At 41.0% G+C, this 27,391-nt stretch overlaps 1 protein-coding gene and 1 pseudogene across 2 annotated transcripts in view; both read left to right on the forward strand.

Annotated features, from left to right (window-relative positions):
* The first annotated feature begins 358 nt into the window (after positions 1-358).
* Positions 359-27,391, forward strand: part of Plag1 (PLAG1 zinc finger) — a 44,556-nt gene continuing 17,523 nt past the window's right edge. For both annotated transcript variants that reach the window (XM_028894313.2, XM_037202442.1), the window contains exons 1-2: positions 359-560; positions 27,056-27,160. The gene's annotated coding sequence lies outside the window, so the exon portion shown is untranslated. The remainder of the gene's footprint in view (positions 561-27,055; positions 27,161-27,391) is intronic.
* Positions 15,592-18,602, forward strand: LOC114710216 (annotated as a pseudogene).

Consider the following 27,391-nt stretch of genomic DNA (forward strand, 5'->3'; position numbering starts at 1 on the left):
CTCTGTGCGGCGGGGGCGGGCGTTGTTCGCTCCGCCCCCGGGCCGCGGGAGGAGGGCCCAGGCAGGAGGAGTGGGTGGGGCGGCGTGAGACCCCGCCCTCGCCCCGCCCCACCGCGCCCCCCGCCCTGCAGCCTCGCTCTTAACACTTCAGCCTGACTGGCAGCTGTGCCGACCAATGGACCCGCCGGAATCGGCGGCGGCCGCGCGGACTGGCCGGGCCCGGGCGGAGCGTGAGGGGGGCGGGCACCGCGGCGGGCGGGGGCCAGGGCGGGCCGGCGGGCGGGCGCGGGGCGGGGGCGGTGGCCGAGCGGGCGGGGGGAGGCGGCAGTGGGCGCGACGTCGGCGGCAGCGGCGGCGGCGGCGGCGGCGGCGGCGGCGGCAGCTGCAAGTTGAGCTGCAGGGGCAGCGCATACACTACAATGGCTGCTGGAAAGAGGCGTAAGGAAACAATTTCCAGGCCCGCCGCGTCCAGCCCGAAATATGAGAAAAAAATTATTAGAAATTCCGCGGGCGGTGTAAAGGCGGCGGACGGGCCGGAGGGAGGATGTTAAAGCCCCGCGGTGAGTTCTCCCGGGGTCCGGGACGGCGGGGAGGCGTTTAGCGGGAGGAATATCAGGGTTATTTAAATTATGGGACTAGCCGAGGGGGCAGAGGAGCCGCGGCGGCGGCAGGAGGAGGAAAAGTTTGTGCTACTCCCAGCCCCTGCTCAGGACCCCAGAGAGAAAAATAATAATAAAAAATCAAATAAAATCGTGCGGCGGGGCTAAGAGGACTCCCGAGGTCGCTGCTGACAGGGCAGGGGGCGACGCGGCTGGGGACCCGAAGGTGAGGTCGGTGGGAAAAAAAAAACCTTTTATTCAGGGTCTGGAAAGTTTGAAAAGTTTTCCTCCTCCTCCTCCTCCTCCTCTCTGGTGCTGTGAATATTGTGACAGCGGCAGCGGCAGCAGCGAGAGCGGAAGACATTAGAGACCCGAAAAATAAGGGAAAAATTAATATAAATTCGGTTTTGAGAGGAAACTCTCCGCATTTTCCACCAAAACATCCCGGGGGAAGGTCGCTTCCCAAAGGGCCTGGCGGAGACCCGCGGTCGGCAATATTTGGGGGGCACTGGGAGTGACTTGGGGTAACTTTGCCCCCTTTTCCGAAGAGGTTTTTCTTTTCTGGAGAAATGCATTTGTTTTTGCCCTCTGCCCAGGTGGGATATCCGAGTCGGGGTGCGGGGTCCGCGGGGCGCCGGACCCAGCAGGGTGGCGGCGGGGGCGTAGGGGGAGGGGGTGCTAAATGAAAGCAGGAGATCGGGACGGAGCAGGGACAGCTTGTTGTCAGTATCATAAACAACCAAAATGGAGGGAGAACTCAGGCATATAACCAAATAAAAATTGTTAAAAAATCGCAAAAAATCCCTAAAAATCCGGGATGCTCCCCCCTTTCTCGCTAAAGGTAAAAGTGTGAACCGCCTTTCCCCTGAAGTCCATTTTGACTTTGCAGGGACCAAGGAGTTAATATTTATTTATTTTTTAAAACTTTCGAAGGGCAAAAGCCTTTTATAACTCCACCGACAATGAGAAAACGTGAAAATCCAATGCAAGCGAAGCAGGGGGAGGGAGGGGGAGGTGGTAGTGCAGAAACTGCTAAACTTATTGGTAATGTGGACTGATCTGAGATAAGATAAACACTATATTTGCTATTTTATAACTCCCTTTTGATGATCTTTGCGGGGCTTGCTTTTTTTTGGTAGAAAAAAAGTGATGCCATTTTCTTAATAGAGTTAATGTGTGTGATTGGAAGAATAAACCTTTGCGGCTTTAGATTGCATTTTCGTCGCATTTATGCCTCAGGTTTTGTTAGTGGCTCCCTCCTTTCTTCAAACTGGGCTCTCCAGAGGAGGGGTAGAAAGGTGCTGTTGCCCAGAGAGACTGGAGGGCGAGACTGGCGAACCTTCTGGGGAGGGGTGGGGAGTTGTTTGGCTTCTCCCTTCCTGACACGTTTGCTTCACCTGTTCGCCCTCACTAAGGAATGTTGAACTGAGGTTTTCTGGTTTTATGTATATAAAAGGATGGTGCCTCTTGCATCACATAGATGTTAGTGGGAAAGTGCTGCTGATGTTGGTTCCACGTGGGATCTGGGACAGAGCAGGGCATTTTAAAGAGACAGCTTCTCTTTTCTTAGGGTTTTCATCACCTACGGAGACTTACTGTCTGAGGACCAAAGGCAGAGGTGCTGGAAGTGTGTGGTGATGGAAGAGCCTTCTCTTTCCATTACTCAAGTGCACCCACGTTTAGGAGTGATGGAGGGAGAGGAGGGTAAACAAGCCCAGTAGAAGATGGATACGAGTGTGGCTTAGTTTTCATCCACGCTGTTCTTTTATGTAACAAGCCCTCCCAGAAACTTTTCATGTTACATTGCTTTGCTCTGGAAGCTGATTTTGGAAGGAATTGTGGAAAAATGGAAATAGTTGAAGGTGTGTGGTGTAATGGTATAGCATTATTGAACAGTTATGAATTCTGTGCAGTGAGATCAAAGAGCCATGTATGCCCATAATGGGGGTTTACAGCCATTTTGTAAAATACCTAATATTCAGTTTGGCTTCAGGTACATTGAGGACTTCTGGTTGAAAATTACAGGCAAAGAGGTGAAGATTCCTTACCATTGTAAGCAGTAGACATTTCTGGGGAGGCAGGAGTGGCTCCCATGAAGACCATGGAAAAGTTTACATATACATCCATTTTTAAAGTCCACCCTGTGCATATGCTGTAACTTTACACTTTGGAAATGAAATGCTTGAAAATCCAGAAGCCTATCAATTTGCATTTTTTTTGGCTGAAGTGATTTGTGTTTAACAGGAAATGTTTACTAGTCGTTAGCTACTGTGGGCTCTTGTGTCATAGATGTCCCCAGTATTTTCAAAAGGTAAAATGTGTACATTGTTAACTGTACTGTATTTGAGATTAAGATTAATCTGGAATGGAAACAACTTACATTCAGTTTCCACAGGCAGATGGAGTTTAGGAAATAAATCTCTATTTTGCTTTGTTCTTACAATTTGTAGAAATGGATCAGAGTTAGAACTGAATTTTTGGGCTTCTTAGGCAATGTTCTCTTTTGCCATACTGCATAAAAATTATTATTTTAAAGTCCATTGTGTGTTAGTTCCTGTTTCTAACTGAATTTTCTCGGCACCTTTCTGTAAATACCTCCATGAGAACACTATCAGTGTCCTGTGAGCACATCATCCTGTGGTTTCCCACTTTGGAAACAACTACAGCTTTCTAAGAAGTCACTAAAGAAAATAGTGTCACAGATCACTATTAAATCACAATGGTTTGGAAAGAGATTAAAGAACCAATGAAGAAGATAACCCCTCCCCACCATAACTTTCTGTCCAAAGGTTTCATATTCCATCATTACTTATAAAACCTCTGAAGTTTATTTTGCATTTTCATTGTGTTTTTGACTTAAGGTAGTTACTTTGACTATAAGTAGTCAGGATTATGCTTTGTGCTTAAAATACTTGAGACTTGGATACTGAACAGTTGCCACTTTGACAAACCAAATACTAATACCAATAAATTCAGTGTCAGTCAAAGTCAAGGCAAGTTTTGATTTTAGTTGTTAGCTCACTGAGCCATTTCAGTTGTTTGGGCACTTAAAAATAGGATTCCATTCTTTATTGTCAGCCTCAGCAGAAGTTCTCCTACTAAAGGTTATTCTTTCTCATGTAGGGTGATATAAACTTTTATGTTTGGGCTTTGTACAACCAGCTACTTTTCTAAATTAGAAAATGTACTTAGAACGCCCAACTTCAAACTGTCACTCCTTGGGTCTTCTTTAGTAGGGAGTGCCACAGTAGCTGGTTTGAAATGGCTGCATTAAGGTCTTTAATGTCCTAGAAACCCTACCTGTTGAACTTCCTTTTTCTGGAAGTCCCGTTAAATTATACCAATTTACAGAAATCATCTAAGGATATCTCCTGCTCCACATTCTTACTTCACTTAAAGTCAAAGAAATCTCACCGATTTAGATTCCTATCTGAGACTTAGATGCTCAGTGTTGCTGTTCAAAATTCTGAAAAGGATTTTTCTACTGTGATGGATGATTTAGTGAGTGTGGGCTAATACTGATAAAACTCCATTATCTGTGTATTTATTATAATCAAAATATTTCAATAAACAGACATTTTTAGCTAAAGTAGTGATTTTGCTTTTATCAATGAAGTTGGAAATTTTAAGAATGCTGTTTATGTTTTAATATCAATCAAATATGGGAATTTTCCTTCATTATTATCATAATCTTTATTGTTATTAAATACATTCTTATAAGATATTCTGGAAATTTACCTAAGGATTAAATTATTGTTTTCTAAATTAAATGTTCTGTTCCTATTGTAACTGGGATTTTAAAAGACAGACAACTAAAACCTATGTCTATGGCTGTCTTTGAAGTTTGCTTAAATAATCATTTTTCTCAAGTTGTGTAATCAAAATGTTCATCCTTCTAGAAATGTTTTAATATTATTATTTGTTATTTTATTCCTTGGGAATTTAACATGTAAAAAATTAACCTGTTACACATGAGGAGAGAGTTTCAGAAGAAGAAAAGTGTGTCTGTTGAGCAGAAGCTAAGCAAGTGCGTCTGTTCAGGGTGCAAGGCAGAGAAACTCTCACTTGAGCCATCATTCAAAATATTTTAAGAACCTGATAAACAATGTTTTTCCTGAAACACTGAATACGTTGAAAGCATGTCAGTCATTGCTTGGAAACAAAGGTATACCTTTATTTCTTTAATTTTAACAGGAATTAATGTAGGCAGCATACTTAAGCAGTTAGTAAGTGTTTAGGTAGCCTTCGAAAAGTGTTTACAAACAAGTTCAGTGTGAGGGCAGGGTACATGGTCACTGTGATTTCAGAACTCAGGCAGAAGAGTTCTTTTCCATTCCAACACAAAGACACTTTAGAAGTGATTTATCGTTGCTTTTTTTGTAATCATATCATTGCTAACTTTTTTGAAACTCTCAAATCTGAAATCTACTGTTACTGCTTTTTCTTCACTTCAGGGCAACTTTTATATCTCATTTGAAAATTTAATTTTAGGTTTAATTTGAGAAAATAAATGAGTATTTCTAGGTTATAAATTTTTATGAAATGTTGGTATGTAGTTGTTAACATTTGACATTATAAGAAATATATCTGTATAAAAACCTAATAGAAATTATTACAGAGACATAGTTTGATTTTTACTTTTCAATTTATTGGCCTATCTCCCTGAGGTTTGCATTCTACCTAGTGTGTCCTCCTGTCTGTATGTCCTCCTTGTAGGGGAGAGCTGATCAGGACATGCTGAGGCTGACTATCGGAGACATTTGAATGTTTTTGTGTTCTGATTCTGTGTATGTATTGTGTGTGTTATTCGTAAGGATTTTGCTTTTTTTAAGTGCATATCAAAGTACAAAAAAATGTTATAAAACAAATAATATCTCATTTTTAAAAAGTGAAGTAGTGTGATATTGCATTAAAATTGTTAGTGTTTAAAAGTCCCTGAATGTCTTATAAACAGAGTTACTACAGTATCCTGGTATTAAAACTAACCAAAGTATGTGTTGGGAATTTGAGATGACTACCTATGAAATGTATGTGCATGTGTAGAGTGAGTGAACTTCTGCACTTACATCCTAGGTTAATAGGAAAAACAGTTTGCTAAAAGTATTCTTTTGCCTTGTTTTTTAAGTGGAACTTTTTCCTAATTTAAAATCATAGAAAACCTAGAAATGTGAAGATATTAGAGAACAAAAATGTGGTTTTGATGCTTTTTTAAATATAAGACTTTTGAACAATGGAAGTGTACTACAACATCAGTGTAAACTAAAATGTCCAAAAATAATGATGAGAGACCAGAGAAATAAGAATTTTAGAATAAAATAGTAATTATGATAAATTTAAGATTCAACTTATGTAAATAAAGAATAATCAACTATAAAGCAAAAATCACAAGTTTACAAAAAAAGGATATCTGAGTGTTAATTTGGGGAATTTTATCAAAATATTTTTAGTGTAACTTGCTGGATTTGTAACCACCTTTTAAAATTAGACCTCCAGAGCCCCTGATCCTTCTTTCTTTAGATTTTGATTAAACTAAATTCTAAGAATGATTTGTAGTGATGATTTGAAATTCTTTTTTTAACAGAAGGAAAAGGAGAAAGTCATTTTCTGATGTTTTTTTAAAAAGATTTTAAAGAGTATTTAAATATGTACTTAGGTGAAATAGTTTGAGAGCCTTAGGAGTCATTGAAAATTGCCTTTCTTGTTGTTTATTGGAAAACTTAAAACTTCTTTTTTAGGATAGTAAAATAAATTTCAAAGCCCCATTCTAAGAATAGTTTTGTTCTGTGGATTTTTCAGGGCAATTTGAATAATTTCTTACAGTCTTAATAACACTTTAAAGGCTTTTATAAGGTATAAATAAGAGTATTTCACCAAGAAGACTGTTCATTTTCAGGATATTTTAAGGTGTATGCTGCTGATTAAAGACATTTCTCTTTCTCGTTTACTAATTAGCAATTGGTTTTCTGAAGGAGAATTGAAACCTGCTCTTGTGATATCTGGAGTAGAATTTACCTTTAATTTTGCAGCCTGCTCTGGGAGTGCAGGAGTCCGTTCCAGCAGTGGATGGTAGTGCATTTCAGAGTCTTCAAATATACCTTTTTTGAATGAGAGTCTCATTTTAAGCTTTTCTGTTGTTAAGATTTAAATTATTGTCCCATACCAGTGTTGGTGTATTGCATGTAGGTTGTTTATGGTTTTCTATGTTGCGGTTTCTGAGTATGAGACTATTCTCAGAGTAAATGTAACAATTAAAGAACTGCCACCTGACATCATAAAAAACATCTAATGTCTGATCAGTGGGCATTAGAATCTTTAAGATACATTTTTTGGAAACTAAAAATCAGTTTTTAAATAAGGACTATAAATCTTTTGTCTAAAAGGCGGAATCAGAAAGTGTTACTGTCAATTTTATTTTTCTGAAGATCCATCAGTTGATTATTCTGGATGAAGAGAATTTTCAGAAACCAAGGCTGGAAACTTAAGGTTGTTTAACTTTGCAGGTTCAAAAGAGCACCAATTGAATTTTAGTCTGATAGGTTTTCTCAGTAAATTAGTTGTATTTTTTGTATTGTCTTAATGCTCTAATTACAGAGCCCAGATTAGTTCTCATCATGCCCAAAGAAGTTACAATAAAAGATTCTATTGTACTATCTTAAGGCAATGAAGTAAAATAGCATTTATATAAGAGTACATTCCCTTTCTTAGGTTGCTTTTTACATTTTCTAAATACAATTTCTGTGAATATTCCATTCTGGAGAAGGGAAATTAGCTCTATTACTTTGACATGAAACTTATAATTTTTATAAGTTTATGGAAAGTTTGTTACTTTACATGTGATGGTTAAGACCTATCATATCCTTAAAATAAGCACTGGTATGTCCAGTATAGTTGATTGCAAGCTCAGCCCCAGGTATAAATTTGCCCTCCTAGTACATTTAAAATTGCTTAAGTAAATGTTAGAAAATGTTTTTCCTGTGTTTTGGTAATTTGTTATTGTCTGAGGTAACTTAATTGAGTAAATTCTATCTTAGTTGTGTTTCTCTTCTAATATTGGTATTTTATTTGAAAATGGTTGGAAAGGCATATGATCTCAGCATTAAGATAGAATTGGACGGACAATAAAGTAGTCACACCAAGAGTGGAGGAAGCAGCCCTGCTGGCTCGTTCTTGGAAGATGTAGAGGCTTTTCAAAGAGTGAAGGTCTGGGTGAGTACAGTGCACATCTGTAGGGCTCGGTGACAGTGTGGGCTCCGCTTTCCCCTCACAAACCCGTGCGTCCTCAGACGTGTCGTCACGCAGATGACCAATGTCACTCTGCTCTGTGGGCAGTGCGTGTGTCAGCCTCCCTAGGCTCTCTTTCAGACTCCTCAAAAATAATGTGCCATGCATCAACTGTATGTGTATAAAGATGTGTTATCATAATTGTTTACCCAAATTGAGATGAAAATGAACCATCAAATAATAAATTTAATTGGGGAAAAAGAGATTTAAATATTTATGTGAATAAATTGATTTATTGTTGAAATAGACAGAATTTTAACTGAAAGAATTGTTTTTGTTTCTGAATCTGTTTTTAAGTCCCAGAAGTTTGTAAACAAAGTAATTGTCAAAATAAAATAAAGTCTGGCAGTCTGCAAAAGGTCTTAAGCATTTGTCCTTTGACAGTTAATAAACATTTTAAATGGCCAAAATTACATTAAAGATCTTAGTATCTTTAATTATATTATTTGTTTTTTTAAAGAAAAGTGGTCACAGATAGCCTAGTATTTAGCTGCATGTCTGCTGTGTTCGGGAGCTTTAATTATTACGTGTTTACTAAGACAGCGCTACTTCAGTGGTTTTTAAAAGTACTATTCTGAATGTTTTCCTAAAAAGTCCTCTTTGTGTGTATTATAACTTAATTCAGTTGTATTAAACTTTTATTTCTTAAGTATGCCCTTGTTCTCACAGCATGCTGTTCTCTTCTGAAGTACCTTTAACCATAGCTCTGGTTATCTCAAAGTAGGCACTACAGATATAACTGCTCTGCTCCACATTGGCCCAGTGTCATACTTGAATGAAGTTGTACTCAATTCACCCTTTATTGGTTACAGCAAGAATAGGAGAAAACAGTTTAAAAGACTATAACGGATCCCGTTCCGAGGCTGACTCATAATAGCCTTTCTGCAGTCCACGATTCCTCTGCCAGAATTAAAAGGACTTGTTAATTAAAACCAAAATGCCCGTGTGTCTACGAACTTCTTTCCTAATCAGGATTCAGACACTGGTGTGCTCCCATTGGCATCCAGTGTGCTTGCTGTTGGCGCTGCTCCGCTCAGTGCTGCCACCCTGTGTATGGTAGGTAGTGCTGCTGCGGCAGGCACACGGTTGTGTGTGAGTGGTGAGTTCTGGAGCACTCGTGGAGAAGGGGCGTGCAGGCTGAGATGAGCGTGGACGCTGTTGTGTGTGCCCTGTCTCTCTGGGTGGTGCTGTGCTCCAGCTAGGTTTCAAAAGTTATGCAGCTCAGAAGTACCGTATTCAGCTGCCAAAAATGAGAATTTGGAAAAACTTTAAAGGTAAATGCTGTTGTCTGTCTAATCTGCCGTTTCACTAAAATAAAGCAGCGCTGGGCTAGTTCTCCAAATGTGGCTCAAAACTGGTCAAGTAAGAAAGCAGGGGTTCTGAGCATGTAAAGATGAAAAATATCATAAGTTTTTTTTTTTTTTATTTTAGCCAAGTTGTAATTACAAGTTCTTCCTAGTAAAAGCAAAACCAAAAGGATCACACACAAAAAGAGACTGTTTCTGCTTAAAAGGAAAGGAAACTTAACTTGATTGGTTAAATTCTGTGAATCACTGACCAACATGACTTTTAAATTATATCATCATCGTATTTAAGTATTAATGCTGTGCTTCAGCCATAAAACACTGGGGTTTGCTTGTACCTGGCTCATCATTTCATTTCCAAAGCAGCCTGGGAGATAGGAAGCTTCAATATGGACAGACTATAAAAGCTAATTATAAATTAATTTGTTAGTGTAAACCTATGTTAGGCTTAAAGTTTATACATATTAACTCAAGTTAGAAAGTGTTGTATGAATGCTTATTAAGCTATATATTTATATACATACATATATATGGAATTTGGTGGAAAATATATCTGCTTTCTAAGTTAAAGGAGATTTTAAAATATTATAAATCTAAACTTTGTTTTACAGGAAGGATCTCAGACACAGTTGCCTTAAGTCAGGTTTATGGCCAAGCCACCTGATTTCTGAATGATCACTGTTTCTTTCAGAAGTTTTGAATGGTTTTGCTTCAGTAAACAGTGTAATTCTATATGGTAGCAATGGAAAGTATTGCTTAGGTTGGTTAATTTTAGATATTGAGCTTCTAAGACCAAAGTGTCCTGATGGCCCTTCCCTCCCAGGAGGTGTAGAAGAAATGACTGCAGTGTGTGTGCTGTCCCCTGATGAAAAGGCCACGGGCAAGAGCTTCACTTTGGTAGTCCTGTAATGTTCCCCATGTGGAAGGGTTGGGAATTTTTCTTTCAGCTTCATAAAATACCATTTTAAATTTTTAAAATAACTGGTTGAAATGTGATTAAATTTTGAATCAGTAGTGTAGTATTATCACTTTCAAAGAAACTTTTTAAAAATTTATTTGCTCTCATTTATTACTCTTCATAGCAACTTCAAGGTAAGACTGGATAAGCTGACCTTATTTTAACAAAGCAATGTTAACGGTTATACAGATTTATCTAAAAATCACCAGATTTTACACCGTTTCAAAATATAGACTGCAACTTTCTTGCCTTCACTCAAGTGCAGAGAACCATGCCACTGCTCAGGATGATCATCGTTATCTGACATTGATCCATTCTGTAGTGAGAGACATAATTGGCTTTGTTTTTACTTTGCATCCTGACAACTACAACTTTATTCTTGTGCTAAGTAAGAGCTAAAATAGGAAAGGTACCCATGCCACTCTTTTAGGGGACCTATATTCACTGCCTTAGTTTTTGCTTGCTTTTAAAACTGCCATTTGAACAGTGGGTAGAAGTACAAAAGGAACACAAAGGTAGTATATTTTTAAATGTCCAGAGAATAATATAGATACCAAACACTACAGTATTCATGGGAGGGAGAAGAGAAACTTGAGATGGGCCTTGGGAAAGGCGTGAGTTAGAAAGCAGGCAAGAAAAAAGAGGGAGCGACATTTAGGTGAAAGATGTGGTTTCAGCGGGAGTAGGGGCAGAAGTATGCTTCTTGCGTGGTGCACCGAGACAGCCATGCTGGAGAGCTGTTTCTGAGGGAGCTGTGCAAGGCAAGAGGAGATGGGTGTGCCTGGGTTTGACCAGGGCAAGCCCTCACGGCCTACCTCACAGTTTGCTCCATGTGCTGTAGAAGTCTTTGAGCTGTTCACGCAGAGGATTTGGAGTTAGGAAACTCAGGGTGCTTCTTCATTTCAGAATAACTTGAGTAGGAAGATGTGCGACATACTCCCGCCTTGACATGGGATCCTCTGCTATGTGAAAAGCTCAGATATTCCCCATTGGGTCCATGTTTACCAGAAAGTTCTGGGCGTTTATTTTCAATAATGCCTGATTCTCAGCACCCCTACAACATGCAGTTTAGACGTCAGCCAGGACTCAGGCTTCTAATCATAAAACTGCCCATGATCACTCACTTGGAACCAGAATAGCAGTTTTGCACTTCTGTTGTAGGTGCATAGTCACAGTGGACATGTGGAGGAAGGACAAGAGAGCCAGGCTCACAGAAGAATAGGCCTAGAGCAAGGGTGTACAGCTCAGTGGAGTTTTGACCCGTGGCTGAGTATTAGGATGGCAGTGGGCAAAAACCTAGCAGGGGAGGATAGCCAGTGAGACAAGGGCTGTGCTGTATCAGTTCTTCAGTGGTTTTTTTGTCCTAGTTGGGAGAGAGACTCACTGAGTTTCAAGCTGGGCCTTTGGTAATAGTGATCCTCAGTCCCTGTGCTCAGTCCTCCCCCTGCAGTCTCTACCCTTAACTTCTGACACCTTTGTCTAAAACTCACCAGGCATCCTGCCCCTTTCCAAAGCAGACTGTGCCCTCTGTACAGTCCCTGTCTGGCATGCCTTTACTTCTGGATTTCTGTAGAGTTGCCCAACACTTCTTCAGAACCCTGGGGAGAGTATATCTAGCTGTTTAGCTCTCTAGCTGAGGTGGCTGTACCATATGGCTGTGCATGGCATGAGGTGAGCTGCTGGAGACAACCTATTACACCAGCCTAACTTAGGCTAGCCCTCCCATACTCATACTGGAATTCCCCATTCTTCCTCTGTACCTATAAACTGTGCTCAAATTGTCTTCCATCAACAAAGCAAAACCCAAATCTTAACCTTCATTCCAACCCCTCAAGTATCTTTTTTCCTCAGCAGTGCCTACTTCATGAAAAAACAATTTGTGTTTTGTATGTGGTCTTGGTTACCTCCCCATCTCTTGCCATCCAGTCTATCACAAAAGAAAATAGCATCCCTTCCCAGGAGCCAAACCCAGTGGCATCTTTCTAGTGTCACCATGCGTGGATCTTTAGTACTATCGCTCTGTAAATTCCAGCCTCTTGCCTTCCTATCTCCTGCTAGTTTGTCACTACCTTTGATGGTGCTGTTCTTCCACCTGTCCTTGCTCACCCACGTGTTAGCACTCCCTGACACTTGCGGTTCTGTGATCTCCTACCCCTCTGTACACACTGTCACTGAGCACCAGGTTCCTTCCCCATGGTTCCTTTTATTTGCAGCTTCACGCTAACAAAACCACTATCTCTACCTCACTCATGGTCCTCCATGCTTCTTTCTATATAAGCCAACTACCTACATCTCTGTTTTCCTCCTGGGTTTTATGCAAACTGCAGACTGCTCAGTACCTGCTTTGAGTCAGGTACTAAGCTAGATCCTCTCCTCAGACTGCAAGCAGGGCTTCCTCAAACTAACAGCTGGTAGGAAGGCTATAAGAAAGAATCCAAGGATGAATAGTTCTGAGGGGCTGAATGAACAAGGACCCTTGGAGACAGCAGCAAATACAAAAGAATCTTTGTATAGTTGCTTGAATAATGAGGAACAACCTGGAAAACCCTGGCAGGATAACTACACAACAGTCCTGCTTTAGTTAAGGGAAACTTCAGACACGAGACATAGGGAACAAGTTAGGGGACCAGCTAGAGGTCCACCTTCGCAAATGCCTTGTGCTCTCCTTGGGGACTGTTAGTCCAGAGGTAAGTGGAGCTCCTGAGCCATGTGTAGGTTGCCCTTTGCAAGATAATTGACTACTGTCCTCTCACTCATCTTGAGGTCTTCTGCCCTATGGCTAGAGGCAGGACCACCTTGAAAGCTCTACTTCAGGCATAACCCCCATGAAAAGCACAGCTCCTTGAGGCAAGTGAGCCCCTTCTATATATCCCTGGCCTGCTCTTTGAGCTGTAGTGATATTGCCTTGTATACAGCCACCTTGTTACCTGCTGGAAGCTCTGTCCCATCCTGTGTGGTATCTACTTTTCCTCCTGATCTGTCATTAGAGGGCAAGACATGTACCACCAGCTTTATCTTTTCTTTCTTTGAGAACTGGGCATATAGTGAATTTCTGGTGCAATCTGTAGGATCTATTGTGGTGAAGAAAAGTCTGAACAAACCTTGTACAACAGTTAGGAGCTATGTGATAGAAAATCATCTGCCCAGGAAGACATTGCCCAGGAGTAATTATTGCCCCACCACCACCAAAAAAAAAAAAAAGCATCTTTTGGAGGAAGGCCATGACTCCTGAAATTGTGTATTATAACGTTACTTGTATGTCCATCTCGTGCTAAGAAAAGAAGTGTTTGGCCTCAGTAGAGTAGAATATCAGGTGACTTGCCTGAGATCCTCACAGCAGGGTCAAAGTCTCAAAACTGGTTGTAGGCATTTCTCAGTTCCTGGAAGAGTGGACATCATACATGTAAGTAAATTGTCACTATCCGTTACCTTCCAGGACAGAACCACGAGGTGTGTAACCTGTAGACACACAGGCTTGCCTGTACAGCATTAAGGGGAATGCTGCCTTTACAGATCATTTGAACTCTTTTTTGTAGGCCGATTTGAAGATAGACAGAAGTTGAGAAAGTAGTAGAATTAATTCTTGTACCCAGACCACTTTTTATAGCAGTGCAGGAGTTAGGCTTGCTTCAGCTACACCCCACACAGATACAGCCCTCTGTTGGAGACCATTTGATGGGAGATTGTTTCATGTTATTTGTATAGTGTTTTTGGTATTCCCCAAAAGTACAGACTCTAAAGGTGTGATTACAGTGCAACTATTACATCCTCAAACAAGAATTCCTCAATCTTACCAACTATCCTTAATTCGCCAAATTCACATCTTCTTGGCTAGCATTTAATCCTTTTAGCAATTGCATGATTCGAATCTAGTAAAGCCCAGGCCTACAGTTACCTGACAATTCCCTTGTTTCTTTCAGCCCACACATTACTCCTTCCCCATAATCCCCCTTAATAGTTGTTGAAGTTATGTTTTTGGTTTTGTCCTGAAGCATTTCCAATACTTTTGAATTTTGTTCATTGGTTTTGTGGTGGGTTTTTTGTTTTGTTTTTTTAACACAGTGTGATGGCTTCTCTATGTTAATAAAATTCAGCGGCTGTTTTATGCTTCCCGGTAATCTCTTATGGGGAAAAAAAAGTTTAAAAGAATGAATTAGAAGAGGTAATACTGAGTTAAATGTCATAAGCAATCAGGATACCATAAATATGAATAGAAAATGATACCTTATTCCCAGTGCAACACTGGGGTCCTATCATAAAGTGTATGTAAAATATGAATGGATATTTCCTTTGCATTTTTCTTTAGAAGCCTATAATAGTTTTTAAAACTGAATTATGTTCTTTTGTATAATGCACTTTTTGCAAACAAAAACATCTCACATTGTATAAAGTTAGCTTCCTGTATCCTTATGTGTTTCTTCTTTTGTTTCTCAAAAGCTAGATCTTTGTGGAAAAAACACAATTGTTTAGCTTTCTCCCAGTTGTTGTCAGGTAGGTTTATAGTTTTTAAGTGGTCTTGTGCATAAATCATTGTTTACCTCTCTGGTAATTTTCTTCAACTAAATTCTTAGGTATAAAATGAGTGGGCAGAATGATAAATGCCTGTGTTTTCCTTAGCATGTCAGTCACATGGTCATTTGGACCTCTAGAAAAGACTCTTGGTGACCAAGTGGGACATGAGAGTGTCTGTATCTTAACCTCCAACATGACCCACATTGTTTATGCTTTTGCTTTCTCACCCGTCGCTGTCATTGTTTCCCTGAACAGTCACCTTGGTGTTATTATTACATTTGCCATCGGTCTGGGACTGCTGATCTTCCCTGTTCCCCAAATCCAATTGTCCAACTTACTATTTTTACCCAAAAGACTAACTCAGAAGGTGCATGGTGCATGCTTTAACACCACAGCATTGGATGTGTGTGCATTGGTAGCATGCTTGGCTATTCAGAACCCATGTTTCTCCACCATATTCAGGATCATCACTATCATTGTTGTACCTTGACATTATAGGTTCATGTTAAGGTAAAAAAGGACTCACCTTAACTCTGTCCTGTTTATTCCCTGCATTGGGTTCCTTCCCACACTCCTGAGGTCTTAAGTGTCTCTACCATCACCCTTCTCCATACCCACTCTGAGCTTTGTTTATATATGTTTTTGTAGCACTGGCTATTGAATGCAAGGTCTTACCCATGCTAGGCTACCACTGAGCTACATCCCAGCCCTCACCCTGCTCTTTAAAACCTTCATGGTAGCATGGCCTCAGGCTAAGACCCAGCCTCCACACACACACACACACAGTCTCACTGCCCTGAGCCCTCTCATAGGCCAGGCCCCAGCCCAGGACTGCCCCCCTTTCTTGGGGTCTTACAACCTCACCTGTGGTCCCCCCAAACAGTTTGCCTCGAGGCCCCCCAAGAGGAGGAAGAAGAGATAACCTAAGGTCTGATAAACCTATACCTCATTGGCTGCGATCACCTTGGTAATTCAGACCGCATACTTCTATCCATAGGCTGAAGCTGGCCCAGGTCATCCATCAGGTCCAGCAGTATTCCCCTTCATCGGGGACAACTATGAGGGCTGGAAGGACTCCATCCACCACAACCTTTCCTCTAACCCCTGCTTCCTTAAGGTCTCCAAAGACCATGTGAAGCCCAGGTTAAGGGCCTTCTGGGTGGTGGGCATGAGCCTGATCCCAGAGAAGTGCTGTGCCTTCAGAACACTGCCCTGTGCCAGCAATGGCAGACCCAGGGCACACACAGCTTTTGACAAGGACCTGAGCCCCTTAATGCTCCACGGCCAGCACTATCAGCCTCCCAGGATTCCACAACTATCCAGGAAGGGTTTTCAACATCAAGTTCCTGATAGAGGACCCTGAAATCAACATGGTCCCAGCATGCTGATCCAAAGGGCTATATACTATACCCCCTAACTCCTCTGAGAACCTTCTGTGGCCCCTCTGTTCCCTCCAGGACCTACAAGAGTAGAGGGGGGACTTTCCAGAGGAAATCATCAGGCCTTTCCCCCTTTCCTCATAGCAAGGCACCTAGCCCCTTCACTTATTTCAGGGTTCCCTAGATCCTGTTGGGATGTCCAGCAGATGGTGTGGAGACTCCCTGTGAGGACAGCTACCTACCTCTTACTTACCCTTCTTATCCCCAATGTAATAATGCCCTTGACCATACTACCTCCCACCTCTTATCCACAGGCCCATTTTCAACCTTCTGGACAGTAGGTACTGAATCCCAAGATCAGCTCTGCAATTTAGATTTCCTCTTCCAGGGAATACCACCCAACAAGAGCATCTATGATTTGTGCATATGTGTCAGCCACTCTTAGGTCCTGGTTGCCCTTGCTTCAGGCTGACTCCTCTCCTGGGACAGCCAATGATACTTCAGGGTAGGCAGGGACTGCTTCTCCTTCCCACCCATGGATACCAGATTGATGGAGAATCAGAAGTAGGAACCTATCCACAGCTATAAAACACTAGGTACAGCCTTGCTGAAAATCCACAACTTTAAGTGGGCTACTCCAGAAAGGGTTGTGGCTCTGCTAGGTATGATAGGCCTGGCCAATCATGGCTTCACCTCTCCCACATGTAGGGACTGAGTCTGGAGAAAACGCTCAGCCTAGAGTGGTGCTTCTTTTCTTGATCTTCTCAGGCCCTTGTGCCATCCATCTGTTCCTCTGTCACCATGCCTTCCTGTCTCTAGGATGGGGGAGGAAGAGGCAGAAATGAGTCCAGCCTGAAGTCTTGCCCTTGTTCAATTGCCTGGGAAGGAGTATCACCTTTTGGGGAAAGGGTTAGGAAAGGAAAGACTGGAGCCTTACATGATTTTGGGGTGATAGAGGTAGGAGAAATAACCGTAATTTACAACATTAAAAAATAAAATAAATCAACTTGCTAGTTTTCCAGGATCTATTAAATAAGTTGCCATTCAGTGTCTTCACCTTACTAACTTTTGCTCAACTTATGTAAAATTCTACTGGCTACTACTGCTCCTCATTATAGGATGCATCTCCTGTCTACTGTCGCTTACTGCCCACAATAGGCCAGTACAATTTGATCTATCTTGCTTTAGAGCTGAGGAACCTGAAGTTGAAAAAAAGCTGAACCTTTTACCCAGACCACAGTGTCCTGTTTGCCTCAGATGAGATTGCTTTCACACACACCACCAAGTCTAGCTGCTGCTTCTGCTTTGGCCTTTCCAGCCTTACTTGACACTCCCTAAGACACCATGGCTCCCACCAAGGGGAGCTTCGTTCCTATCATGCTCAGCACACACCAGTTCTGGTCCTGTTCTACTGTACCTCCTCTCAGGAGCACCACCACCCACCATCCCACACGTGCGCCATCTGTTCTTTCTGTGAATGTTCTTTGTACCTAACCTGTGTTTATTTTGTGGTGTTTTCTGTCTTCTGTTTTTGGTTGTCAATAAGGATAAGTCATCAGTGCCCCTTTGGCACACCTTCATCTGTAGATTATAGAGTGTTGTGTTCCCAGTGACACTTTTAGACTTCACTGGGATGATAGGCATTGATTGATTTATCTCTAAGTTGCTTCTAGTGTATTCCTTGGTACCTTTTGTGCATGGGTCAGGGACTATCTGGTCCATTAAGGAAAAATGAACTTTCCAGTCATGACCACAAGGTGGCACAGTGATTACAGCTTCCTGGTATTCGTTGAGAATGGACCAAGACAAGGAAAAGGCCTTATCTCCTTAAATGCTAGATATGCAATGGAAAATCCAGAGAATTTCCAAATTTTCAATTCTCAGTCATTTGTAGAGACAACTGTTTTCTTCATCATCTGGTGGGCCAACAGGGTAGAAAGCCCTCTTTTTCTCCTTCCTCTTCCTATTGTTTATTTGTTCAAAAAATACTTGAGTGTAAAGAAATGAGCAGTAAAGAGCAAGATGCCTACTCTGATGGGGCTTATATTCTGTGACCATCCCTTGAGCCAACTGAAAACATTATGGATAGGCCCAAGAGTTCCTTTGCTGTTTCATGTTACTTCTGAAGCCATTGTTTTCCGTCTTCCTCGAGCTGAATCAAACCATAGGTTTATATTTTTGTTCAGCATGCTAAAGAACCACCAATAAGTGTCTATCAATAACTAATTTTGGCTTATTCATAATTATCTCTTTTTCTGCTTCCCATTTATCCAGTTGGTCAAGAGTTATCAATGTGTTCCTTATAACTTTAGAAACATACAAAGTTACATTCAGAATTATTATGTATTCAGATATAAACATAGAAATGCTGAAGTCCACATAGCATTTCTTTATGATCAATGCCTGTAAAACTTTCAGAAGATAAAGAAGACCAGTAATTGGGCCAATATGTAAAGGTATTATAGGTTTGACATACACTATATTGGTATTAAAAGTGACTTTTTGACAAGGTAAAGCTAATATAAACTTACTTAGTTAAAATTGCATCTAGTTTAGAAATGTCTTTTGCAAGGAGTAAAAATGATAAAAATATAATTTAGAAACATCAAATGTCACACATCATCTGTTTGAAAACTAGAAATTACTTTCTGGTAGAACAGCCCTCTTCATAGTAGAAGTCTTCATTGGAAATTCACACTTTTCTAATATTGGACCTCACCTCTCGCTGTGACTTCCGTCCATACGTCACCTCCGCCAGCCTGAATGTGCTGGATGGGAGTTAACTCTACACAGCTCTGGCCATCTCTTGCCTTAGCCACAGGATAATCATGGGTAGTTAACCAGGATGTGGGGGTAGAGGGAGGAGAATAATGGGCTTTGTCAGTGGTTCTCAACGTGGCGGCTTCGACCCCTTTGGAGGATGAATGACCTTTTCACAGGGGCCACCTAAGACCATCATGCAATGCATATCAAATATTTATATTGCAATTCATAACAGTAGCAAAATAACAGGTAAGTAGGAATGAAAATAATTTTATGGTTGGGGTTACCACAACATGTGGAACTGTATTAAAAGGTTCTAAACCTTAGGAAGGTTGAGAACCACTGGGCTATGTGAAAGAGAGGCACCTCAGGTGTATGTTTTAAAGGGCATAATAGTCCTCTCCCAGCCACAGCTAAGCTACAAGCAAGGGTAAGTTCATCTCTGAATAGGCAAAGCTGTTGCCCAAGTTGCCATTCCATTTCACTAAAAAACAGTTTCTTTAGTTGTGATTTGGGTTTATCTGTGACTGCCATTATATACCCTGCCTGTTTACAGACATGGCATCATAAGCATGCTACTTCACTAAATCCCACTTTACTCTTTGAGTGCATAAGCCTTTCATATGAAATGTTCTTTTTGTTTCTTTGTTGACTGTGATCAGTATAAGAGCCTGTACTGGGAGAAGGGGGTATTGTGTGGATGTGTGTATGATATGGGAGAGAAGACACATACATGTATCATGATACACATGTGAAGTCAGAGGACAACTTTGTAGAGTTGATCCTCTGCTTCTACCTTTTACATGGTTTCCAGGGACTGAGCTCAGCAAACACCATTACCCACTGAGCCATCTCGTCCTGTACATTCCAGGACATTGTGGGACAGCACTGATTGCTGAGTAGAACACTGAATACAATAACTTGGTATATTGAGCCCCCATGACTATGCTGAAGACTACATTAAGTTTTCCATGGCTGCCACCAATCATGATGATCTGAGTTCAATTCCCGAGACACACATGGTGAAAGGAGGGAGCCAGCCCCCACAAGCTGACCTCTGACCTCTACAAGTGCCACATACATACATACATACAATTTTTAGGAGAGAATAAACTGTCCAAAGTTACACTGGTCTGGTTGTAACTTTGTTGGGGCCGTCTTCAGGTAAGCTTTTAAAGGAGCGGTGTGCAGAGGTGAATGCCAGGCATTCACTGTCTAAGATTATGAAATGACTCTCTGCAGCATGCCCCATATCACAGCAGGAAAAGGGCCAAGAGGTATGGAGCAAACTGAAGAGTTTTTGGGTGCTGGAAAGGGGCTGCCCTTAGCTGATGCAGCCCCAACCTTTAGATTGGTGACTTTGATTATCACCTGTCAGCAAATGTAACAAAGTGAGTTTACAGTTTTATATTTTAAGAAACTTGTTCCTTTAAAAGGGAGGGGGGGGGGAAGTTAAGCTAGTTAGAAACCAGGAGGTAATGACCACTCAATTCTGTTTCAAAAAGCAACAAAGGCACATAAAGATTAGCTCATTCTCAACAGTCTGAGCATGAGGCCAGTATGCACGTGTCAGGAGGAAGCTGGGCAGGCACCTTTGTTTGGAGCAGTTTATAATTGATCAGGATAATTTTTAAATGTTCAGTGTCTGGTAACATGACCCCTTCAGCCATCTAATCACATAGCTCCAGCTCTTACACTTTGCTTGAAATGTAACATATCTCCTGAGGTTACCTAGCCCTGTTTCTAATCCCTCCTACCTGAAATACCTGCCATGTATGACTTACACTTATTCTTTGGGTCACACTTGTCTTGGCTCTGGAATACCTGCCCGTGTATGGCTCATACTTGTTCTTTGGATTACGCTTGTCCAGTCTCTGGTGTTAATTAAAGTAAAAAATGATAGAAGTCTAATGCAGAAACATCAAACGTCACATATTGTCTGTTTTAAAACTAGACGAAGATGCTCCTGGTGGAACATGTCTTCCAGTTAGTGTGGGATAGCTTTCCTTGGAAGGCTGTTGCTGATGAGCACACACATGCTTTAGGTCCTGCAATGAATGGGGCACAGTCTAAAGCCTATTGTAAGCTTAATGATTTTTAGTCCTGCAGGTTAAAAATTTATTTTTCAAATTTGTTTAAGTTAGCATACAAATTAATGGGTTTCACTGTGGCAGAAAATGCTTTTATTACGCCTTATCTACTAAGTATCACCTTAGCCATTACATCAGCCTACACTGAGCACAGTCGCCAAATGCAAAGCCAGTTTTGTAATGAGGTGTTGAACATCTCATGCCATTCATCAAATACTGAAAGTAAAGTCAGAAGGTTTGTATGGGTGCACCTTTGTGCAAGTATAAAGTTAAAAATCAAATTAAATGGCAGAAGTCCAAGACAACTAGTATTTAAAACAGCAGTGGAGAAACTGCACCTAGACTCAGCAACAGGCACTTCCTTGGTATTTAATAAATGGAACAAATCCTAAAACTGTTTATTATCCACAGCTCTCAATTCCAGTTAGAGTATATTCCTGGGCCCTTTAAATCATGTGGTATGATAGGCCAGTTCCTAAGCAACAGGTGAGCCACAGTGGCTCCTCCGAGTAGAACAGCTGAGAATGTGGCTCTAAAGCCACTTGAATATGTGTCCTTCCTACTCAGGGCTGAAGGCTTCTCACAGCTATACTGAATTTCCTCACATTGTCTCCCCCTCGGAATGGGAAGGAGATATTTTAGTCATTTTGAGCCATATCCTTGTAAAGATTCCAGATTGTCCATTCTTAGAGTGTTTTCTCTTGAGATTTCAGTGAATTCATCTCAAGATCTGTTTTTTCTCTTCGTTGATATTTTCAGTACAAAAACACCATTCTGTTTTCTCTTGGCTTTATTGAGGTGTAGTTTGTGTCTATAAAAGTAGACAGATGTGAAGCACACAGTATACCATTTGGACCACTGTGAGGCCATCACTGCAGCTCATATTGAATGTTTCTACCATTCCTACTGGCTTATTTACAGTCTTTGTGATTGATCCTTCCCTGTCTACCTCCTGTCTTGTCATTGTAGTGTATTTCACATTTCCTAGACATCTGTTAATATGAATGGAACCACATATTATGTGCCTTTTCTGGCCTGGTTTGTTTCAACAAGCATAATTAACTATTTTGAGATTTATTCAAGTTTCTGCAAATATCTGTTGTTCATTCCTTATTGCTGCTTACTAGTGGATTGTGTCCACATTTGGTTTATATATAATTTTGACTATTAAAATAAAGCTGCTTTGGATATCCATGCACAAGTCTTTGTAAAGATGTATGCTTTTATCTCCTGTATAAGTAGATAGAAATGAAATGACTGTCACATGGCAGGTGCATGTTTGACTTTTTAAGAAACCACAAACACGGCCGGGCCGTGGTGGCGCACGCCTTTAATCCCAGCACTCGGGAGGCAGAGCCAGGCGGATCTCTGTGAGTTCGAGGCCAGCTTGGGCTACCAAGTGAGTCCCAGGAAAGGCGCAAAGCTACACAGAGAAACCCTGTCTCGAAAAATCAAAAAAAAAAAAAAAAAAAAAAAAAGAAACCACAAACAACTGTTCTCAACGTGAATTGCGTCATTGTTACCTTCTTTTCATTAAGGGTGTGCCCACTGTGTGATACAGTTTCGGAGAGGCCTGTTGCACAATAACTGCCAAACCCAGTCAGCTGCCTAGGACCATGGCATGGTCGTACTGTTACAATTTGCATTTCCCTGATAGCAGTAATGCCAGACATCTATTCATGTAGGGTTAGTTTTTGCCATTTGTATATTTTTCCTTTCTAAAACATAGTATTTTACTTTCAATTATCTGTGTTTATCTGTGCAGGAGTATGTACATGTGAGTGCAGGTGCCCACAGAGGTCAAAAGAGGGTACAAGATCCCCTAGAGCTGGAGTTAGAGGCAGTTGTAAGCTACCTGATAATGGATATTGGGAACCAGACTTAGATTTTTTGCAAGAGCAGCAAGTGCTCTTAATGGCTGAGATATCTTTCCAGCACCCATTTGTATATTTCATGAGGAAATACCTACTAATGTCTCTTATTCTTTTTGTTTATTTGTTTGTTTGGTTGGTTGGTGGGTGGGTGGGTGTTGTTTTTGTTTTTTTTTCCTGTGACAGGGTTTCTTTGTTTTGGTGCCAGTCCTGGATCTCGCTCTGCAGACCAGGCTGGCCTCGAACTCACAGAGATCTACCTGGCTCTGCCTCCAGAGTGCTGGGATTAAAAGTGTGTGCCACTACTGCCCAGCTGTTTGTTTTTTGAGACAGGGTTTCTCTGTGTAACAGTCCTGGCTGTCCTGAAACTTGCTCTATAGACCAGGCTGGCCTTAAACTCCCAGAGATCTGCCTGTCTCTGCCTCTCGAGTGCTGGGATTAAAGGGTTTAACCACCACCACCTGGCTTTTTTATTATTATTACTATTATTCATTTTTAATTGAATTATTGCCATCTTCTAGAGTTTTGGAAGTTTTTTTTTTGTAGATACAAGTTCTTTATCAGATAGACACTCCATAAAGTTTCTGTTTGTCCTCTAGCTCCCTAGCTTTTCCTATTCTTGGTGATGTCTTTTGAATATCATTTTTAACTTTTGCTGAAATCCACTACCAATTTGCTGTTTTAAGGTTTGTGCTTTTGTTGGTGTTGACAATTTCCTCCTCTTCACAGATAGTTTTATTTCTAATATTTTCTTCTAAAACTTTTATAACGGGTTTACAGAAACTAAATCTTATATTTCAGTCTGTGATCCAACCCAGAGTATAGTTCTGTATATGGTTTAAAGTATGACTCAGTTCATTTCTTAGTATATGGACATTAACTTTTCCAATGGCATTTGTTGAAAACATAGTTTTTGGTAAAAATAAAATATGCTAATTATAAAAATAAGACATTTTGGTAATATAGAAGAATATTCAGTCTTTATCTTGCCAGTCTTTTATTTATAAGTTACCTAAGTATGTGAATGGGTCTGAGTGGGATGAGGTAGCTGGAAAGATGCCTTGGAGGTCAAGAGGCCATATTGCTCTTATAGAGAACCTGAGTTAAATTTCCAGCTCCCACATTGGGCAGCTGACAACTACTCATAGTAACTCTGGCTCAAGCAGGGAGCCTTGCTCTGGCCTCTGAGGACACTTGTATACACACACACACACACACACACACACACACACACACACACACACTTAAAAATAATAAAAATAAATATTACAAATTAACATTTTTATGTTTTCCCATGTGACCTAATATATTCAATCTTTAGCTGCTTTTTTCCATATAATTTCATGATCTTAAACTTGGTAGGTTTTAATAACTGCATATTTATTCTGTCACATGGACACTGACTTCCATCCATTTTATTAAATATTATCAAATTTATTCTTAAAATATACTTTGACTCTATGCTTAAGTCTGAGAGAGAGAGAGAGAGAGAGAGAGAGAGAGAGAGAGAGAGAGAGAGCGCATTAACTTTCAAAATTAGTTTATCAAGTCTATGTATTTGGCTACATCAAGTCTATTGTATGTATCTTAAAGAACTTTATTTATTTCCACGTGTATTCCAGGAAAGATTCAACAGTTTAGTCTTCCACCAGCAGTAACTAAGAGATTGAGTCCTTTGTACCAAGTTCTGTTTATTGTTTTATAAAACTGGAGGATGTCCTGGCTCGCCCTGTTCTTCCTCTGTCTACTACCTTGTTCTTTATTGTTAAGGTACAAACAGGACCCTTCTGTTCAGCCCTGGCCAACATGAGGAAACTGAGTTTCTTCATTCTGGGACAAGAAAAGCTCTGCAGATGGACATATCTACCCCCATGTCAGTATAGAGAAGCCAGTTTTCTTACTCCAAACCAGTACCTGCTGGTCTTCTCCCATTCTCGTTCCACAACGCCTTCCCTATATTTTGATCACATTCAGACACACACCCAGCCTCCTGATCTTTTTACTGACTCTTCCTCCTTTTCCTCCTTCTCCTCCCCTCCTGGGATGGTTAGTGTTGGTTATTAACAAGACCTGAATCACCAGGAAACAAGCATGGGGCACACCTGTGAGGGGTTATCTACCCTCCGGGCACACCTGTGAGGATTATCTACCCTCTGGGCACGTGAGGAATCATGTTGTTTGGGTTAACTGAGGTGGGAAGAGCATCCTAAAAGTGGATGACACCATTCCCTGTCTTGGGTCCCAGAGTATATAAAGAGCAGGAATGTATGTACAGCATGCATGGCCAACTGCCTCCTCCCGGAGGTGCAGTGGGACCAACCTTTTCCAGTTCCTGCTTCCATGACACCCCCATGGGATAGACTGTACCTTCAAACTATGACCTAGAATAAACCAGCCTTAAGTTGTACTGTCAAGGTAGTTTATCATAGCAATAGAAAGGAGCTTAAACATCTTCCTCCCTTTAGTTTCCCTTCTCTCTCCTCCTTCCTCACCCTTCTTGCCCCTCTCCCCTTCCTTTTTCTTCTTTTCCATCTCTTCTCTCCTCTTCCCCCTCCCTTCCTGCCCTATCTCCCCACTCTTCCTCTCTCCCTTGTTAAATGCTATGAAAGAAGTTCTTAGATGCCATGAAAGAAAGCATCATCTTCCGGGAAGCCCTTCACCACCAAGCACCCAGTCTTCTTTCACGCTTCCTTGCTGCCCCTCCTCTCATTATTTACCCCCCTCCCCTGCTGCTTATATTTCTTATTGCTAACGTTAGTGTCCTTCTCCCCAAATGGCTATTGCTTGACAATGTTGGAGTTGTTCTATAGCTCTTAATACCCTCATTTTCTAGTTTTACCACCTTTTCTTTCTTCCTTGTGAAATTCTGTGGTTTTATCTCCTAGTGGTAGCCATTGGGGTCCGGTTGGTTGCCTATGACTGAATGCAGGCTGTACTGCCTCGGACTCCCCTCTTACTTACCTTACTGCTTTGAGAATGCTGACACAAAAGTAGTCTTTCTTCTGGGGAATGACCTTTTTGCTGGTTGTCACCTTGTCTTTGAGCTGCTACTCTGGTCACAGCTTTCATTCAAGAGAACACCCTCTCCTCTCCTCCTGCCTTCCCAAGTATTTGTTGTTCTTAGTGCTTCCATTGTGTCCACGTTTTTCCAAAGTCCCTGATTCTTTCATTAGTACATGCATGTGGACATTTCCACAGCATTGGTGCTTGGTCCTTGGAAAATGTGTAAGCAATATTACACTACAATCAGAGGTCATCTTAGAATCCAGTGACTGGTGGTTCCAACCTGTCAGTCCCCAAATGCACATACTTTTTTTTTTTTTGAAGGGGAGGCGGGGCGATGGTTCCTAAGGGAATATTCTTCAAGGCAAGTCATAAAAAAATGAATAGTATTCTTTTCTTCCTGGGACTTCCTGTGGCACTTGTACTATATACTATTGTTTCTCACTGATCTCACCAGTGCCACCTCATGGCAGTTTGCACACTCCTACAGAACAGGAATCATGTCTGTTAGTACCCAGGTAGATCAGATCAGTACTGTGTATAATGGGTATTGGTAATATTTACTACATCAGTATCAAATACTCATCTTAATGGAGTGGTAACTGTAGAACTGGGCATTGGCTCTTATTTCCAGATAGGAAGCAGATGATTTTCTATGTAGAATTTGGGGCCTCCCTTTTCTGTCTTGATTATGCTCCTAGAGGTCTGTCTGTCTTCATAATTTGCAATCATGACTTACCAAGGCTGACTGCACAGGTGGTGTACTTGATTTTTCTTCCTATATTGTTGAAGGAGAGTCTGGCCTATATTGAGAAAGGAGTGTGTATCCTTGTTCTGCCTCCACCCCTGGCCATCAGCAGTCCTTTGTGAGCACACTCACGGGACATGATTCTTCCTTAGTCTGTGCTCACAACAAGAAAGGCGGGACAAAAGGTTTTTGACAAAGATATGGAGAAGAGTGGATATCTTCAGAATATCCACAGAAAAAGAAAATACATGATCAATTTGAAAAATACCAGCAAACTTATAATATAGATGAATGAAACATAAATAATCTAGATAACTGTGGTTCAAAGGTAACTAAATAAGTTATAGCTACTCATTTGTTTACTTTTTACTTTCCAATTATTTTTGTTTTACATTTGCTTTTGGCAGGATTTAAGATTGATCCTCCCCCACAATAAAGTACAAAAAATAAGTGATAATGAAAGAAAAATAATCTGGTTTGTATGCCGTTAACCAGATGAGCCTGACTTTTGAAATTTCAAACTAAATAATTCTTCTTTTCTTCCTAGGTTGCCTCTCGGTGCTGCCTTGGTGGGATTGGGCACCCAGAATGCTTCACTCTATGATGGTCTATTAATAAGGTGGCCTTGCTAGAGTTTGGAACAGGGCCTCAGGTAGGTGGCTTTTATCATTATATGGCATGATTTTCAAAGTCATCATTTATTCCCTGTCCTTAATTAAGTAAGCTAATAGTAAAAGCTTTGAAAAGCATGCCACATAATAAGCATGCCACTTAGGATTAGGGCTTACAGTATACATTGTGATCTGCAGGACTTCAGTAAACCTGTGGCAAATACAAGGCAAAGAATAGCTTTCTTGCTTCAGAATGCATTGCCTCTGTACAA

This window comes from Peromyscus leucopus, chromosome 2 (genome assembly GCF_004664715.2).
Source record: "Peromyscus leucopus breed LL Stock chromosome 2, UCI_PerLeu_2.1, whole genome shotgun sequence".
Taxonomy (NCBI): domain Eukaryota; kingdom Metazoa; phylum Chordata; class Mammalia; order Rodentia; family Cricetidae; genus Peromyscus; species Peromyscus leucopus.